This window comes from Pocillopora verrucosa, chromosome 3 (assembly GCF_036669915.1).
Source record: "Pocillopora verrucosa isolate sample1 chromosome 3, ASM3666991v2, whole genome shotgun sequence".
In the NCBI taxonomy this organism is placed as follows: domain Eukaryota; kingdom Metazoa; phylum Cnidaria; class Anthozoa; order Scleractinia; family Pocilloporidae; genus Pocillopora; species Pocillopora verrucosa.
This window is the reverse complement of record NC_089314.1, coordinates 14282629-14294506: the sequence shown is the minus strand read 5'-3', so window position 1 is coordinate 14294506 and position 11878 is coordinate 14282629. Positions and strand designations below refer to the sequence as shown.

General features: G+C 36.3%; 1 long non-coding RNA gene and 1 pseudogene across 1 annotated transcript; both read right to left on the bottom strand.

Moving 5' to 3' along the window:
• Positions 1-1870: 1870 nt before the first annotated feature.
• LOC136279813 (uncharacterized) lies at positions 1871-3614 on the bottom strand. The gene is made up of 3 exons (XR_010717014.1): positions 3532-3614; positions 3024-3093; positions 1871-2241 (listed from the first exon to the last, which is right to left on the bottom strand). It is a non-coding gene; the product is annotated as an uncharacterized lncRNA (long non-coding RNA).
• Positions 3615-11172: 7558 nt separating this feature from the next.
• The window catches only part of LOC136280002 (zinc finger protein 862-like), a 3600-nt pseudogene continuing 2894 nt past the window's right edge, over positions 11173-11878 (bottom strand).

The window sequence follows — 11878 nt, the reverse complement described above, 5'->3', positions numbered from 1 at the left end:
TGCCGTAAAAATTATTCTTTACTTCTTCTTTAATCGAACAGATTTGAAAGTTATACAAGCAACAGCTTCTAAGGTATATAACACCTATATTTAACCCTACTTAGGTTACGACTGTTGCTTCTTCGGCTTTCACGATGAGTTTTTTTTCGTAAATCGAAAGAAGAGTTTGACCGTTAGTTTGCTTTTCCCTTACGTCTCAATAACCACTTTTTAATTGAAGTTTCATCGCCCGTGAAAATGAAAGGAGTGATGTATGACTCAAGACAAATTTAAAATTGCTCTTTTTTAGTGCAATCTAACCATTTGTCGAATGTCTAAATGTTGGTCGGCCAACATTATTTACATTTACTTGTGAGTCTATTTTGTTAGGCCTCGATCTTCAAAGCCTCTCGACACTCGTAAGTGAGGCGGACCAAAGTGGCCGGGTATTCTGCTGTTTAGCCAGGATTGAAGCACTCATACTTGTTAAGTATCTCACAAAAACTGTAAGGAATAAGAAAAATTTGCGGGGTTTGATGAGGACTAAATTCATTATTTTCAATCAATGCTAAGACGAATGTAACGCAAGGGTTGTGTTCCTCTGTTCTTCTGCTGTAAGGACGCTAGCACTTCGTGAGTTCTAATTTCTGATCGGGCAGCATTGACTTCTAGTTCTTTGGTCTTGTTTCTTCAGCAAGAGCTCAAAAGCCAGATTGTGTTTTCCCTTGTGAGTGAACTGTAGCCTAGTTTTTCATAAGATTGCAGAATGTACTGGCAAGAAAACATATATACTACAGTTGTTATACACACAGTCGCCTCTAAAGTAGCAAAGCTGAAAGAGGCTTTAAGTCATTGAGAGCTTGAACCTTTAGGAGTTAAGCAAAAATAGGGGGAAACAGGGGGGAAAATTAGTGGTCACTGCTATTCACCTGTGGCAAGAGGACAGTTGACTAAGATATTGTACACCTAATTCACAACATACTTATAGCAGTTGTTGCATGTACTCTGACTCAAAGGTTAAATTGACTCTTGGTGATTCATACCTTCCCTGGGAGTTCAAGTTATTTGGAGTTGAGCAAATAATTGAAAGTAAGTGAGAAATTAGTGTCCAGTGTCATTCATGGGCACAGTTTGTTATATTTCTAAATGATGTTGTGAATTGGAATATAATCACATTAAAACAAAGGAAACCACCAAGAGAAGTCCAAGTGCTGTCATGTAAATTTGATGGGTTTCAGAAAGATAAATTGAATGTCGAATTACTGCTACAGAGTTCATGCCACTTTCACAGCTGCTTAAGTTCAGTATTTTGGGTTGTAGAAGTACTGAATTGTACTTGATGAGCATGATGAGAAATTTGGTTCAAGTTATCAATAGTCAACTTGTATTCAAATATGACCTTAAGGGAGACAAAAACTCTTCCTGCCTTGGGCCATTTTTCTTATCTGATCCATGACAGTGAAAGTATGCCTTACCTTCTATTGCTTTACAAGCATAGTATTTCACACAGTATGTTAAGTAAGTAAATCAATGAAAATTACATTTTGTTGCTGTTATTAAATTGCAACAGATTTACTGTTGCTGTGAAAAATTGGTTCAGGAAGGAGCAATAAAACATTGAATTGTATCCTAGTTACTTTTTTACCCCTGGTAATTAGTTACCCAATTAATCCAATTTTGTTCATTTAAAGTTGGAAGTGACTGATCTTGATGTTAAACTTTACTGATAGCCTGTAAGATATCAACATCTACTTTCCAAAGAATTTGAAAATAGATTTTTTCTCTTGTATGTACTTTTGACTATAGAATTCCACAAAGTGTGGGCTTTGAGTTCTCAGCCTCCTACAATTCTGTTTGATTATACATGTGACTTGGAGGTAAATCTTTATTTTTTAATGGTTTTGCAGAAATGTGACAAACAAACTTGTTGAAATCAAGAAAGAGGAAAACTTTTTACATAAAAATATCTGTATCCTATGGTTGAAAGATACAGTTTAATCAGTGAGGTTACATTTCTGTGACATGATGGAAGCTTGTTTACAGAAATGATCTGGTGGATCGCATCCAGAGTTTCCAAGTGATACTTTTCTAATCTTTAAGAACCACTGAGGATAATGAGTCTCCTTTTCTGGTACTTATACTGTGGTTTTATTTATTTTTCCTTAAACTTGTCTTCATAGATGACTGGTTTGCCAAGTAAAACTTATTGTCTCAAGCATGTGGCCTATGGAAGGGTCCATTCTTGTAGCAACATGTGTGAGACTATGCAGAAAGAAACAGACACAGATAAACACTAGAAGTGGGAGGCACAAATATCCATATTAAGATTCTCTACATTCATGATTAATTACAATGTCCTGATACCAACTAAATGGTTGGGTTTTTTTGGTAGTTTTCCGTAGATTTCTTTAAAACTCATGGAATAATGTCTTGAACTTCTTTTACTCAGGGATACCTGCAAGATTCTTTGCCAAAACTATTGAAGGATTTTCTCCCAAGGAAAATGTATGCACTTAATCAATAAGGTAATATTGAATTTGGGGATAGAAGAATCCCGTGAGACTGACTGTAATTCTGAGGAAGAAAGCCAACAAGTCAGCTCTGTAAAGAGTGCAGCCAAAGAGTTGAACTTGGGGACAATAAAGAAACAATTAACTGAGTAGCATGGTGGAAATCTTGAAGCACCAGATCACAAATCCTTTAGCCCAACAACTTCATCACCCTCTACAATTGTTGAAAAAAAGAGATGATAAACTTGTGAGTGTAAGCTTGATGACTGAAGTGAAAGAGTACAGTGAAGCTTTTTACATCAAACATCCAAAAAGGAGTTGAACCTGGGACTCAATTAAAATGAGCCAAAAGTTGGATTGGGCTACTCCTGTGCCGTTAGAAACTTCAAATAAGCAATGGATGCACCCTCAAATCTAATGATATTTATCTGAAGGACACACATTTCTTAGCTCTCAATGTTTTAGACTTGAATATGATGTTATTAAAATGAAATTTGCCAAATAAGGTATCTAAGTATAGAGCGGACATTTTACCTGAACTGTACACTCCACCCTCCATGGGTATGGTAATTCACTTTGGTGGCAAAATGCTGATCTTTTACTCCTGTAAGAAAAAAAAGTGTTTTCTTTTCCAACTTCTGGCTAAAGAAAGAAAACAAGAAGAGTGTGTTTTACCTCTCCCCAAAAACGTTTACTGACCCAAGATGAAGATTTTGAGTTATACCATAGTACATCCACATGCCAAGGGCCTACATTGGATACGTTTGATCAACCGTTTCTAAGAGACAATTTCCGGTTCCTTTTCGTGTTGTCTGTTTTTCACTAACGACGCAAGCATAAGCGTAAGCACGAATAGTCTCTGTGTAGCCGTACCCTCCCCGCCCAAGGAGAAACGTTTCTCCTTGGAGGGAGAAAACAGAGAAGCGGCAACAAGTAGGCCAAAGCACAAACGCAAATTAGCACGAGAAAAAGGAATGGTTTTGACCCTCGTGCTCGTGCTTGCATCGAGCCGTTTTCACGGTGAAACAAAGAGTTTTAATGCTTGCGTTTTTATTGCCTCGCGAGCAACACCAGGCTTCATCGCGTTATTAGCGAACTTAAGCAACGGAGCAACGGAAGTTTTCGGGGCGACGGCGACTGGAGTGGCAGAGGGAAGCTGGGACCGATGTAGCCGTCGCCTCCCGCCACGTCCATTGCTTAAGTTCCCTATTTTCGAGCCCAGCGACCGCTTACCGGAAATCATTGTGACTCAAGGCTCGATTATTTACACATATTGAATGTCTCAAGTACGAGATTCATTTTACCTCCTCCTTGCCCGAAGTAAGACAGATGCCTCTGCCATCTACAAGTAGGATGAACTACTTAGGAGGTTCGTATAGTTTATTTATTTTATAGCCAACTTTATGTTGAGGTCGACTTGCCTTAGATAGCTTTGGAAAACGAGGCAGTCTCCTTTAAAGTAGAAGCTTGTTCGTTGATTGTAAAATCGACTACGCGCGCTTTTGAATGCATCGATGGAATGCTCTCTGAAAACAGAAAACTTAATTTGGTTTCTTTCGTGCTTGTGCAACTTAAGACATTTACAATACGCGGCAAGGGAAAGAGTCTTAGATGGATAAGAGGAGACACCTTTGAGAATATGAGACCCGAGATTGGAAGTTTCATGGTCGGGTAACGCCGTCATTTGTGATTGTTTAAGAACTCTGGTTTGAATGTGAAACTTGTGTATTTCACCTTTCCTGGCTTGAATCTTCAGTCTTCTCGACTAGTGTTTTTTTTTTCTTGAACAGGGTTGTTGGTTCTTGTGTTAAAAAAGCTTCATTGACCGTTCATTTCGAACAGAGGTATACATTTAGTGACACCTCGGCGGCTGTCATGATTAATCAAAGACAGCCATTTCCGTTATTTATTTTTATTTATTTCTTTATTTTGCATAAGATCATCATTATAACTACACTACATACTGCAACGCAATTAATATAATTCTGAGCGGGAAGTCTCAGAAGTCTTTTTAGGCTTATCTAGGAGACCCCCTTTACTACCTGATAAGACAAGTCTGGCGGTCAATGATTACAGATCTTATACATTGATTTACAGATTCGTGAGTAAGTTACATTGGTATTGAATATATTACTATAAACTATTCGTTAGAATATGATTTTTTAATTTTCGCTTAAAAGTCGATATATACTGGATATTTTTTAGATCACTTGGTAAGCTGTTGTATACATCAATTCCTTTAAAACTACTGCTTAATTTCCTGAGGTTTGTTTTGACACAAGGCTTGTGTAATTTTTTGTTTGAACGAGTGTTGTGGTTGTGAACTTCTTCATTAGTCCTAAAAATTTTTTTTGATGAGATAGGTAATTGATTATTTGAAAATTTTCATTAAGATAGCAATAGTATAATAATTAACTTGATAAACATTCAGTATCTTCAGATTATCAAATAATGGTTTTGAGCTGTGATTGTATTCTTTGAAGGTTATTATTCGTACAAGTTTCTTTTGCAGTTTGTATATTTTCTCGAGATGAGTCAGATATGCATTAGCCCATACAACATTGCCATAAAAGATATACATGTAGGGGTAGATCAGGGCATAGTAAATTGATTTCAGCAACGATCTAGTTACACAATGCCGTGCTTTACATAATATACCTGTTAGCCTTGATATTTTGTTTGCAATGAAATTAATGTGTTCTTTCCACTTCAGTTGGTCATCAACTATTGTTCCAAGAAATTTTGTGCTTTTTACTTGAGTAATAATAAAGATCTTAGATTTTTATATTTAGTTGTTTAGTTATTTTTTGCTTGATGATTTAAACAGCATGAAATTTGTTTATGTAATATTAAGTGATAATTTGTTTAGTTGTAGCCACGTATTGATTTTAATTAGTTCTTCATTCATTTTATCTATCAGCGTGTCTATATTTTTATGAGACATCAACAAATTTGTATCATCTGCAAAGAGAATGAAGGATAATTTTTTTGAACTATTGCACATATCATTTATATAAATTAAAAACAGTAGAGGACCTAGAACTGATCCTTGGGGAACTCCACACGTTATTTCTTGTTTCTCTGATATTTCATTGTTGTATCTGACACACTGATATCTCTGTGTTACATAATTCTTAAACCATTCTAATGCAGTTCCTCTAATGCCATAGAATTCCAGCTTTTGAAGTAGCAGGCTATGATCAACTGTATCAAAGGCCTTAGACAAATCCAGAAATACCCCAATGGCAAATTCTTTGTTATCTAAAGCAGTCGTTATTTTATTGATCAGGTCAATAAGTGCAAAATTTGTTGAGTGATTTCTCCTGAATCCAAACTGATGTTCACTAAGAAGGCATATTTTGTTTAAGTAATTCAATAATCTTTTGTACATCATTTTTTCTAGTATTTTAGAGAAGCAAGGTAATAAAGAAATAGGTCTGTAGTTGTTGAATTCACAACTGTCCCCTGATTTGTATACAGGAATAACAATTGATGTTTTAAAGTCTACAGGTATTTTGCCTGTACTGAATGTGAGATTTATAATATGTGATAATGGTTCGCTCAATTCTGTTGCTAACTGTTTCACTACTTTGGGCATGATGTTATCGTGTCCACAGCTTTTTGATGGGTCAAGATTTTCTAGTTCTTTCTTAATTTCTGGTTCATTCCAGAAAGCTGAAAGTAACACATTTTCGCATTTTATGGTATTTAAATATAGATGCTATTGATCAGTTTTTTTGAGGAAGGAACCAGCAATCGTTTTTCTTCTCGCGAAAGGACATTTGCTCAGCAGAGTAATTTAGTATTATCAACTGAGTTGACACCATAAAGAATTAAAAAGCCAACGTTTTGAGCATTCACCCTTCGTTAGAGCGATTTTGCTCTGCAGATTTCTGTGATGAGAGATAGCAAGGAGAACAGGAACATGTTTTTCAGCAAAGTGATGATATTGTTGTAATTGTATCCACAAATTGCTAACAAAGGTCGCTATATAATTTACATAGGAGAATGATCATAGAGCACTATGGTCTATTTATGTTCGTGTCTATCAACAGCTAATTGCATGAAATCATGTTGTGACGCAAAATCCTCGTTTTGATTAAGTGGATATTCAGTATTCATTTTTTTTTTAATTTGCAAAATAAAATCAAAGTTGAAGCTTATTTAGTACCATCATAGTCCAATGTTTAGAACAATAGTTAATCAGTGTTCTTTCTATTTTTTTTGTTTTGTTTTTTTTCAATGGTCTGCCATCTTTAATGCACGTAGTCTTTCAGCCGTACTGGTGGCTTCCTCTAGGGTGATGAGCGTGTTAAGATGGGGTCATGTACTCAGACTCCTTTCCAATGGATCATTCTGGGGCTAGTGTGTATAGGTTCTGCTTGTACCTTAATGTCTTCACCAGATTGATGATTGTCTAGGGGCATAGTTGTCGAGTGTTTGGAGCAGTTGCTGAATTGCAAAATTACATTAACAGGGTGGTTTTCTTTATATTGTTCCTGTTTCTTATATATGTGTCACCATTGGCAATTTTGATTGTCTATGACCTTTCATCAAGGTGCTCTTCATTTGTTGCCTAGTCCTGTGTCTGTGTTCCAGTTATGAATGGTTTAATCCAGACTACATCACCTTCCACAAGTGGTGCTAGCTCTTTGGCATATATCAGTAAGTAAGTAAGTAAAAGCTTTATTGATGTGTCAGTGTATTTAGTTTTCATAACTAATTGGGGACACAGCAAGAAAGAAGCAAATAGATGAATAAATAGATAAGATAAAAAAGAATTATTTACAGATAAGAAATTAATGAAGGATGGATATATAATTTATCTGCATTACATGTATAAATTATGCAATAAACAGTAGGTATATAAAAGGTGGTCTCTAAGAGTTGCACAGGTTACAGCAGCTATTGCTGTTGTTTAAGAGTGTTGTGCCTGCTTCTCTTGCTGGGTAGACACCCTTATGTCAGGTACAACTGTGCATGGTTTCAGTAGTTCTGCAATTGTAGAGAGGAGAGTTTTTGTCTCCCTGTTCATGATGTGTTGAGGAGGGCTTGATTCCATTAAAAAGGAGACCAAGTGCAAGATGACATCACACTAAGTAATGATGTAACACGACATTTGTGAATAGCAAAATCTGAAAGCAAAGAGGTATGACTTTGGACTTTCTAGGGTTTCCTGCAGATTACTGGTTAAAATGGTTTTTTTTTTGCATTATGAGTTAGCTCCAAAATTAAAGTATTAGTGGTTCATTACAAAATTTACTTTAAACTACATTTAATGGTTGCTAATGTCTAGTCAAGTGCTGCAAGGTAATTTATGAATGAATAATGACTATAGTGAAATAAAGTGAGAACAAGAACCTTCCCTCAATCTTTAGAGTTAAAAATGTCGAAATGTTGCTGACATCAAGATATAAATCAGTGCTTTCATCATGTCATATTCAACATGAGAGGAACAAAACTCAACAATTGTATATAGTTTAGTTCTAGTAAGCCAATGTGTCAATTACACATCCATCAATCACAAACTTGAGAGGAACAAAATGCAACAAGTGTATATAATTTATGTCAATTATGCATCAATCAGTCTCAACATTAGAGGAACAAAACTAAGTAATTGAGTTTAATTTACTTCTTATAAACAGAGATGTCAATTACACATCCATCATTAATATGATAGGAACAAAATATAAACTCCTTGAAAGTATAGATGTCAATTATGCATCCATCAATCAATGAGTTTTGATTCTCTATGAAAAGTAGTCAGCAATGATATCAACAACAACATCATGAATCTTTTGTATAAGGTGAAGGTTTTTTTTGGTGTGGAGTATGATGTCAGTTATGTTGTCTTTGGTGGCTTATTAAAGAAGTTGTTTGATGCTAATCTTGAAAATTTAACAATTTATTGAATTTGTCTAGACTTGATTGATCTTTGATAAACACTACATACCACTGCTTTTTCCTGGGTCAGCTTTTGCTTCAACTTGCAGCTGTATCAAGTATAAATTTTACTTCTGGTAAGAGATGTCAAATATACACTGATCAATCTGAACATGGTAGGAACAAAACTCAATAAGTGTATATTTTACCTCTGTTTAGGAAAATGTCAATTGTGTATCTATCAATGTCAATTACAGGAACAAAACTAAAACTTCTAAAATTACACTAGACATGCCAACTCTTGGGGGGAGAGAAACAATCTTACCTGATTTGCAAACTTGATCAACCTTTACCACTCCTCTAGTTGAGCCTAGTGTGGAGTGTTTCTAACATAATCTGCAAACTTTGATCAACCTTTGCCATTGCACATTTCATCTCTAATGAAAATAATTTGGACAAAAAATTATGGGTTGAATTCTATATATATATATATGTTTTGTCTTTCACAGGGCCACAATAAAAAAGTTTTGTTTCTCACTAAGGCTCAGCAATAAAATGGATGAAATAATACAAATCAAACAAACAATTTATTTTAGAGATATATAATCATATGTATACATAAAATGTGAATAATTCAGCAAACTAAAACCCCTCCTATTTCAATAAAGTAAATTTGAAATTATCTTCTACATCAACAATAATAACAAGCTTGTTACATTGTTTAGTTGACCAGTGAAAAAGTTATTTGCATGCATGTTGCAATTTGAATGAAGTCTTAAAAAGCTCTCTAGTGGTCTGTGTTGAGAAAGTGGAACATGAGCACTTGTTCATTTTCAATTCCAACATTGATAGACCAGGAATCAGTGCCAGCACTACCTTTCACAAGTTCTCTTTTCAAGTTCTCAAGATTTAGGTGATGGACACTTTAACATAGTCCATTCTAGCGGTGATGTCTTGGGCATATGTTGTGAGCAGCTATGTATACTTTGGCACTGTTATGTCTTCTTGAGGCTCTTGGAAGTTAAGGGGACCAGTGAGAACACTTTTGGTTGCATCAGCAAAGTATTTGCTGTCAGTAAGATAAGCTTCTGTAATTGTGTTGAGTCATTGCCAAGGCCCCTTTTTCTTAACAATCTGGCACTCTGACATCACAAGCATATTGGCAGGTTAGCAAAACTGGGAACTGATGTTGATAGCCAGTGTCAAGTTGTTTTACAATCTCATGACTACAGCTGCCAAGCCTTCTCTGGCAATACCTTTACTCAAAGTACTCTGCAGCAAGGTTTCAGTTGCCTTAAAAATGTCTACAACTTGCCTCACAGTGCTGTATATCCCAATATTAGTGAGTGGTTTCTTGTCACAGCCTTCATGTGGGCAATACAGTATAACTTTTCCAAAGCTTTCTCTGGCAATACCTTCACTCAAAGTAATCTGCAGCAAGGTTGCAGGTGCCTTAAAAATGTCTACAACTTGCCTCACATTGCTGTATATCCCAATATTAGTGAGTGGTTTCTTGTCACAGCCTTCATGTGGGCAATACAGTATAACTTTTCCAAAGCTTGTATAGCAGCCATAGAGCAAATTATCTGTCCAGACAAGGTGGTTGTGTGATTTTAAGAAATGGCTGAGCTCGTCGACCCCGAAAAAGAGTAAATACCCTGTAGTTAGAAAAATTGTTTACTGAACAGCACCCTTCAAAGTAAAAACTATTAAATTATATTTTATCATAAGAAATAGTATTTTAAGTAAATAACACAGTTTATCAATATACAATAACAAATAGTAAATGTCAAGAAATACAAACAAATAGTCATGTAGAATTTAAAAAACATCTATACACATATACAAAAAAATTACAATGGTTAATGGTAAGAGGTTCTTAAACTGTTCTGTTACACTAATTGAACAAACAACAATTAATATGTCAGTCACCTGCTAAAGTCCTACTTTGCCTTTACCTTTTCTTTTGTTGTAAATTAAGCCTGAGATACTTAAGCTTAAGATGATGTCTTTTACTTTCCATCTGGGAGCGAGGGATGCACTTTCGAATAACATACTTTAAGTATCAAAAGAACTACATATTAACAGTGCTTGACAAAAAAATTTAATCAGTACCTTGATTACTAACACTGGGGAAAGCTACCAAAGCCATTGGTACTTGCCTTGGCTGAGCCTCAGGTACTTCAACCTCCTCCAGTATTGATGGTACAGTTGCTTGTATTGATATATTAGCTAAATTCTTCTGTATTTGGTCAGCAAAGGCACAAGGCCCCACATTATCTACATCTTGAGTACTTGTAGATATAGAAGTCACAAAGGCAGAAGGTGTCACTGGTTTTTTTTTTCTTTTTTTCTTTTCTTTTCTGAGACATATGGAAGGTTTGAACTTTAATGGAAATCTCCAAAATGGAAAAAAACCGGTTTATCACCGTTTATTGCTTATGCATTGAAATCCATGTACTAACATTAGTGTTCACAACTAACTCTCACAACAAGCTCACTCTCCGCATGATCCTATCGAGCGTGAATGCTTTAACAATTCTCAAATCAGTGAAAAACCAAAAAAGGCAATGCCACCAGTTCCTAGTGATTACTAGGCATTCATCATGGAGACCGCCTCCCCCATGCTCCCATTGTAGCTTTTTACAACAGGGACACTCAGGACTTGAACTTTATTTCCAAAGGGCTGTTGTTGCTGCCTGAACCTCTGCTTCGATAGGTTTCATCTGCTCATTTTTATCAGCTTGAACTGCAGCATCTGCAACCTGAACTTGTGCAACTTGAACTTGTGTAACTGCTGCTGGCGTCGAAGCCGTACCTCTTGACTGTGGTATGTTTCTCCTCTTCTTGGCCCTGTTCCAAGCCTGCACGGCTGATTAGATAATGTTGGCGCATGCATCACTTTCAACTGCAGGGCCATTGATTGAAACTTGAAGAAGAGCTTGTAACATGTCATTTTTCAGCCTGTTACGCAGCCTAGGTTTAACACACTTAAGAGCACTTGCGACTCTTTCTGGCCATGCATTGGAGACAGGGATGGACAGACAGCGTTCAGCTAGGGAGAAAAGCAGGGGAAAGAAGTGACAGAATGAGGGCTGGCGTGTCATACGGTGAAGAGTCCAGGTGGTGAAAGTGGTTGCAGCCTTTCCTTCCTTGATATCTCTTGGAAGTTCATCTTTCCAGTCAATCAGATCAAACTTGAACTTTCCCCATTCTGCTCTGAGCTTTTCAGCGTTGACGTTAGCCTGGTCATTCTCTTCCGTTTCCCTTTCGGCAAAGAAATGCTTTGATAGCGACTTAATGTGATCATCTCCATACTCCTTAAACCCTGGGCTTCTGATGGAGGGTATAGCCATGACATCAAAAATGGAGAATGCTTTCAACACTGGTATTGATGCCTTGAAACGATTGTCGATGTTCGTTATCAGAGAAGTGACATACTTCTTAAGCAGTCTGTCCATTTCTACAAAATGATACTCAGTTGGTGCGAGATCAATCCTCGATAG